Source organism: Pseudopodoces humilis, chromosome 2, assembly GCF_049639895.1.
Source record: "Pseudopodoces humilis isolate 2021_Gansu_Grassland_sample_001 chromosome 2, ASM4963989v1, whole genome shotgun sequence".
Taxonomy (NCBI): Eukaryota; Metazoa; Chordata; class Aves; order Passeriformes; family Paridae; genus Pseudopodoces; species Pseudopodoces humilis.
The window spans coordinates 28,900,095-28,907,563 of record NC_142201.1 but is presented as its reverse complement, the minus strand read 5'-3'; positions in this window follow the sequence as shown (position 1 = coordinate 28,907,563).

Here is a 7,469-nt window from a genome sequence, read left to right as displayed (position 1 = left end):
AATGTATTTGCATCCAAAGCAGTGAAACTTTCTAAATCTTTCAGATGCACTGGTGGAAATGATTGTCACATGCAAAATGTGACCACCCAACTTTATGTTGGAATCAGAGATGCTCTTTTATATAGTTGTTTGGTCAGGGATCAGTAAAACTTCTGCAGTTTTAAATACTCCTAAAAATGCACAAGGGAACAGGAGACGCTTTAATATGTTTTTAATTATCAGTAAGAAGAAACTTTTGAAAAATGTTGATGACTTCTGTTTTAAATGTTAGCATGAGTTTTAAAGTTTGAGAAAGATCATTCAATAACTGACAATAGCATAACTTCAGTTCTATCTTCATGTTTTCAGAAGAAATAAATATTCAACAACCTCAACCTCAGCAGGGTTGAGGATCTTTTACAGATTTATGTCACAAAAAAAGAAAAAGGGGAATTTGGTTTTACTTACAATTATTAAAAATTAAGCTAAAAACCCCCAAAACACCAAAACTGTAAAGAAGGACATATTTCTAGATAAGCAGCTTATTTATAAGATACAAAAGCAAAACTTAACTTAGTATCTGCATAAGGACAAAGATGTTATCAAAGTCCAGACAAGAATAACTCAGTTGTTTAATGTCCCGGTGGCTGTGATGTTTTCGTGTTGGGCTAACCAATATATCCTATTAATTTATCTCTTTGAGGCAACTTTGAATAACAAATTCTCTCAGCAAGGTTTTTAAAATTCTGGATACAACACTAATGGAGATCAGTTGCACACAATTTCTCTGAAATCGACAAAATGGTGACAAGATGCTGAAATATTAGAGCATCCTGGGAATTGCTGCTACATTGTCTGCTCAATATTGTGCTAATTTTATCCTTGATCATTTTAACTGATAGAAGAAATGGAAAGTGCCTGAAAATTTATTAGAAGTATCTATTAAAGAGGTGGATGATTAAAAGATGTTGCAAGGGGTAAGGTATTTTTCCTGTGGTCTAAGGGACATTGACTTCTATGCAAACACTGAGCCCAACTGAAATTTTTAAGGTTTTATGTGTTAGTCTCTGCCATAAGTCTCTGAAACCAGTTAGCTATTCTGTATTTTTTTCAGGTTCTGAAGATCAGAATGATCAAATATGATGGGGACAAAGTGTTGCATGCAGGAATATTGAATTCCTGGCAGTGAAAAACCTTAGGTTTTGTATGTTATTTCAAGCTATCTCGGTGCACAATGACTTGTAAAGCAGAGAATAAATAAACTTTATGACAGCAATGCAAGCTGTTCATGGAAAAAAGCAAGCAGAGAACACATAGGTGTCTCTTCCTTTAACAGATCTCTTACTGCTTTTTTCCTGGCAAACTTGATCATGTTGTTAAAGAATTGTGACTCTTACATGCTTACAAAATTTACATAATATATAAGAAAAAGGCATTAATATATAGTGATGAACAAATATCTCTGTTACTTTTGCACTGAAGGCAGATGATTTCAGCTGCATCACGGTTCCCACTCATGTTCTGTAATTGTGATTACAAATTTTAAGATAAAGGCTCCCAAATAAAGAAATCTTAAGATAAATGTTCTCAAATAAAGTGGTTTTATGACTGATAAGGGAATTGACTAGCAATTAAAGGAATGAAATACAATGAAGACCATTTATCAGAGTCCTAAGGAAAATAGACCTAGTCTAATATCTTTGGGAGCAGAATTACACAGTTGGTTGATTAAAATGATATTATCAATATAGTACAGTTACATTACTTTAAGGTGTTTGACTTGTTACTGGATGATTCTTAAACACAAGGACACAATAGTGACTCAGAGTGCCCAGCAGCATGTGTGTTCAGAAATGCCTAGATGATACTCTTATTTCTATCTTTTTTTTCCTGTGACCTGGTAGTCGCAATTTAATAAAAATTGTTAATTTTATGGATAATGCTAGAACCAGGAAGAATATGCAGACTATTGTCTGACATAATCAGGCTACTGTGTTTCCATTTTATGTCATGGAGTAGTACCAGTGTGAAGTGCATTACGCTAGAAACAAGGCATGAGGAAGTGCTTGTTGTGACAGTGATTACGAGATGAACTTGGTAGTCCTAGTACTCAACCAGTAAGTTTTTATTGCTATTTTTGCCCTCCCCTAGAAAGTGCCCATCTTTTGATAAGAAATAGTGGAACCAGAAGTAATAAAGTAAGAAAGCTTTATTATATTGGTATCAGTTTCTCAGTTTGTATACCAATGCAACATTGTGTCTATGTCTGCTGCTCTAGTTGAAGGTCAATTTTGAGTAAATAGAGAGGGTTTACAAAGAAAAAAAGAGAGAGACTTTAATGGCAGAAGAAACATTTTTTCCAGTGTTTGGCTGCTGGAAATCAGATTATCTGCAGCCTTGTTGGGCTATTCTTGCCTCAAATTATGAACAGATGGAGAACTAGTCTATGATAGAATGTCTGAGATTCAGAGTTGCTCATGAGGGAAAGGGGTGAGGAATCTTGAGCCTTTTAGTGAAAACATCTAAATATTTGGTGTCACCTGCCATGCAAGGACTGCCAAGCTGCAGTCTGCAGCTACCCTTCCTCAGCCAGCTCTGTGTCTGTGTGTGCTCCAAGCCCTGACATAGTGAAAGCACTGATGGAAGTAATCTGAAATCTAATAAATTTGTTTTAAAAAAGGTCCCAGAATTACTTCAGTAATGGAGAAAATTTTAAACCTTATAAATTCTTAAATAAAGTTTGTAGAATACTTATTTGAAACAGATCTAAGACAACTACATTGATTTAATCCAGTAAATGGAATATATTCTTGAATTCCTACATTACAAATAGGTAAGGTCAAGACCCTCAAATGTGCAATTTGTGATCAAATTTAGTGAGTCTAACAATGACTTATTTCATTCTGGTTTACTGCTTCAGATCATTAGGGTAACTTCAACAGTCATTTCAACTTTCCATATACAAATTGAGTGAAGTAGAAAAAGTTACAATCCAGTGGTCCAGAACATTTTAAGAGGTACTTGTAAATGAACTTGAGTTTGGAATCTGCTGTTAATCTTAAAGACATTTAAAGTGTAATCTGTCTGAAAAGATCTGCAAGTTTAAGGAATGTGGAAAGAAACCTTTTAATTGGTGCCACCCTCAAAGCTGTGAATGAATCAGGCTGGTATGTCAGAGAGACTAAGAAAGTATTTATGAAGCAGCTTGTTAAAGGAAGGAATTATTTCAGGCATTGGGTCTACTTCTTCCCTTCTGGAGTTTTTCATGGCAGCATAACTAAGGCCACATGACTTTTTGTGTTTCTTTCAAATAATGTTTAACAGGTAAAATAAATATATTTGAGATGGTTTAGATACTATTGATCCTTCTCTAGAGCAGAAGGTGGCTGGGATGACTCCTGTTGACCTCAGTCTCTTTTGTTGTGTATTGGAGTACCCTTACATCACACACATCATTCCCCACTCTCTGTGCTGGACCCCGCCCAATCCCTCACCAAATCTATGATTTTATTTATTTAATTACTTATTTTAAGGTCAGTGGCTCTGTAGAAGCTGGAAGGTCACAGAAGGACTGAAAGGCTAGTTCCTCATGCTTCCTGAATAAATCCAAAAATATCAGAAAGTGCCTGTGTAGTAACTGGAAGGTGTTACAGCCTCAGAGTGAGATTCATAATAGCATCCTGTGGAAGGACCCATGTAAGGCAGCAACAAAAATGGTGAAGAGGACTCCAGCTTTTAATTTCTGACTATTTATGCATAACTACTTTCATTGGAAACTTCCTGGAATACCTCCTATAATTATGCAACTCATTCATTTCTGTGAAAATTGCACTCTGTGATTGTGTGACTTGTGGTCTGATCTGCTATAGTATTAAGAATAAAGTAGTCATATCTCAAACTAGTTATTCCAGACCCTCTCTTGGTCAGCGAACAAACCAACAATGCAACAACCAAAGTAATTGTACTTGTAGGGCATGGCACTGAGGTGGTCATCCAAAGAAAAGTCAGATGGACTGTGCTGTAAAAGTCATGGATGACTGTAGAGGAAACCTGAAGTGACCAGCTTAAAGATAAACTCCAGCCACACATTTATGGACAAGGTGTGTGCAGGTATGCTGTGTAAGGTGTCTGGCTGTTTGTTTGCCTGGTACTCTGCTGACAAGTGATCATGTTGGTGCAGTAGCTAACATCTGCCCAGCTGGGGAAGATGGACAGCATGAGGATCAGAATCAGTGGGTGAGATACTCCCATTACTCTTCAGAACAGTAAATGAGTATTGAGGTCTCAGAAGGACTCAGCTCTGAGGCGGCTGCTGAAATTGTTTCTTGGTATATAGTGAGACATACAGCCAGTTCTAAAAGGCTGTTTTTAGATCATGGACATATCTGCCAGCACAGATAAGGAGCTGCCTGCCAATTCCAAACATACGCACCCGACACTTACTCAATCACACACAAACATAAACAAGCAAATAAACAACATCCTCTTCCCATAAATATATTTTTTTCCCATTCAGATGGAAAAGGAAAAAAGAAAGTCTGCTATTGTTTTTTTACATTTTTTTTTCCTTTCCTATTTTTAAATACAAGAAGGGGCTCAGATACTATGTTGAAGCTGGAGCTATTATATGCATAAATAAAATATGCAGATTCAGGACTTAGTTTAATCCTATCTAGCTGGTGAATAAAAAGAAATAAAATAAAATAAGTTTTGCAGCTTTGTTAAATGAGACTGGAATCCATCCATTATGTGGGTCCTTCAATCTTCACACTACATGTCAACAAAGTCAATGAATGTTGGGCTTAATTAGCCAAATTGATTGAGTATTAAAGCTGATTTAATTACTTCATTGTCATTATAGTAGAGATAAATTTGGCTAAGTCATTTTGGTTTAAAATTACAGTACTGCAGAAATTTAGGAGTTTTGAAAGGAGTTGGGGAATGACTTTGTTTAAGATTCAGAATAATGATTGTTTTGCCTTAGTAAGCTTGGCTCTGTTTTCTCTGCCTTGAAACTTTCTTCTGTGGAAGAACCTTCAGAATTTAATTTAATTAAAGAAAAAAGTACCCTGAGACTTTCTTTGAGTATTCAAGTGGTGGATAACATAATTTTTAAGCTGACATAACAAGTCTTAACATGGCTTCTGATTCATTCTTGACATAGACGGGCATAATGCTGGCCATGTTAGAGTATTTGGAAGATAACACTGCCAGAGAATGTGCCATAAATATAAAAGAGAATAATTAAATTAGATCCTCTCAGGATGAACATGCTAAACTGAGACCAGAGTGCATGTACAGTATATTAAAAATAAATACTTGCACTGCACAGGCAGTAATTCAGCTGTCATTTGAATTCAGTGAAACTTTCCATGCAAACTGATTGCAGTGAAGCAACTCACAAGAGTTAGTTACTCTCATGCAGAAACAGGTTCACAGTGTCACTGACATATTTCTGTCCTGAAGCCAGGTAGGTGTAACATGACTGGAACTAGCCATTTGATATTTTTTGGTTGTTTGTTTTATCAATTGTGGTTCAGTGGCTGAGACAGGGGTCTGGAGTTCTCTTTTTTCTTCTAATTAAATGTTGGAAATGTTCACTGTTGTGATGTTATAAGACCTCCCACTATTTAGGATGAGCTAAGTGGCATAATAAACAGTGCATCAGAATTAATTTTTTAATAGATATCGTGAAGGACTTCATATAATGGATTTTTGTTTATTTTACATTTTTGTTGTGACTGTCTATCTGTTTGAATTTCACTGTATGAAATTCATGAACTTTGGGCCAATGCTTTCTGAGGCTACCCACACACCAGCAAAATAGTTGGGAGCTCCAGCTCACTGAGTATGATTCAGTTGCAGATTAAGACCTTTGCCTTCAGACATCTCCACGTGAAACACGGATCTTTGCTGCAGTTGATCAAGGTCGGGCTGAAAGAGTCAGTGTCATCTCCAGGATGGCCTGACAAGCTAATGGAGCCTGGCTTCAGAGGCAGCCTGGGTCACACAGGTGGTGTGAACCTGGCCTGTAGCTGTCACTCAAGAAAGGTGTCAGGCTCCTCTAAGTCCCCCTTGTACCTGCCTGCCCAATGTAGATGTGTAGATGCCTTAGGCATCCTGGAGCATCCGACTGTGGGAGGTGATGGAAAAGCCACCATATCCCTCTTTCTAGGCATGATTTCAGTCACCATCATGTGGGGTCCTAGTGTCATCCAAGGGGAGAGGGGGTATCTAGGATCCTGTGTGGGGCTAGCAGATAGTTTAACAGAGAGGGAAATACACCCTTCTGGCATGGCAGCTGAGAGCCAGCAGGATATTCTGGAACTGGCTAGAGCTAGGTGTCTGCCTGAGTGACTGAGCAGAGCCCTGCGAGTCTAATCTAGGTTGTGATGAATTGCTCTCTGGCTCCACTGAGTGTGATCACTATTGATTGTGATTGAAAGACATTTAGTTTATATGAAATTGTATAAATTTGGACATGTTAGTGCTGAACTGAATCCTACTTTTTTTATTTTTTTTTTAGACACATTAGAATAGAATTGAACAGAACAGAACAGAATATGTTCTGGAGGTAACCTGCAACAATTTTCTGTTCCACCTGCCTGACCACTTCAGGGCTGACCAAAAGTTGAAGTATTATTCCAAATTGCAAGTAATCAATTTTAATTTATTTTATAGCACATTCTGTGTGTTCTTATTTTTCTGGATGTTTTTTTTGTTTTCTTTGATAGTGAAAATAAAACATCACTTTCCAAAATTAGTTTTCCAAACACCTCCCTTCTGCTGTATCAAAATGAACTGCATCAGTGGACGTCAGGAAAAACAAATATGACAGAAAGAATCTGTTTGAATATTCATTTGCTGCTCTGCATACACTGAAACTCTGAAATGCAAAAAGGCCACAAAATATTAGATGTGCTTGTGTATGAAATTAGTATCAGGTTTGAATAAAGTATGATTCATAACAAACGTGCATATGATGTAGGGCAGATTGTGCAGTGGTATAAAAACCACTGAGGAGGACACAGCACCAGTTCATCTGTGTAGAAATGAAGAGAGGTGGTAGAAACAGTGTTTCTTTTCCCTTTCTGTCCTCAAGCATGCTGATGCACTGTCCAAACCAATACTGGCATATTGAAAGTAGGAGTCCCTTTGGAGTCCTAAGTCTATTGCCATAAAATATTGTGATAAGTGTTTTCTGGAGTAAACTGGCTTAATTCTTCTCTTGAGCCCAGCACTTCCCAGTATGTGGTATCAATGGAAATTCTTACTCTGGTGATAAATAATTCCAATGAAATTTTATTGGGTAAAGACTGTAGGATCTGGTACATGTTATACATTTCTATAGAAGCATGCCCTTTAAGCCATGAGAGACGATTGGGAATGCCTGCTTGAAATGAAATGAAGTTGTTGAAAAAGCCTTTTTCTTGTACAGTGAGTACTTGTAATTTAAATGTTTCACCTCATCACTTTCCAAAATGGCCAAA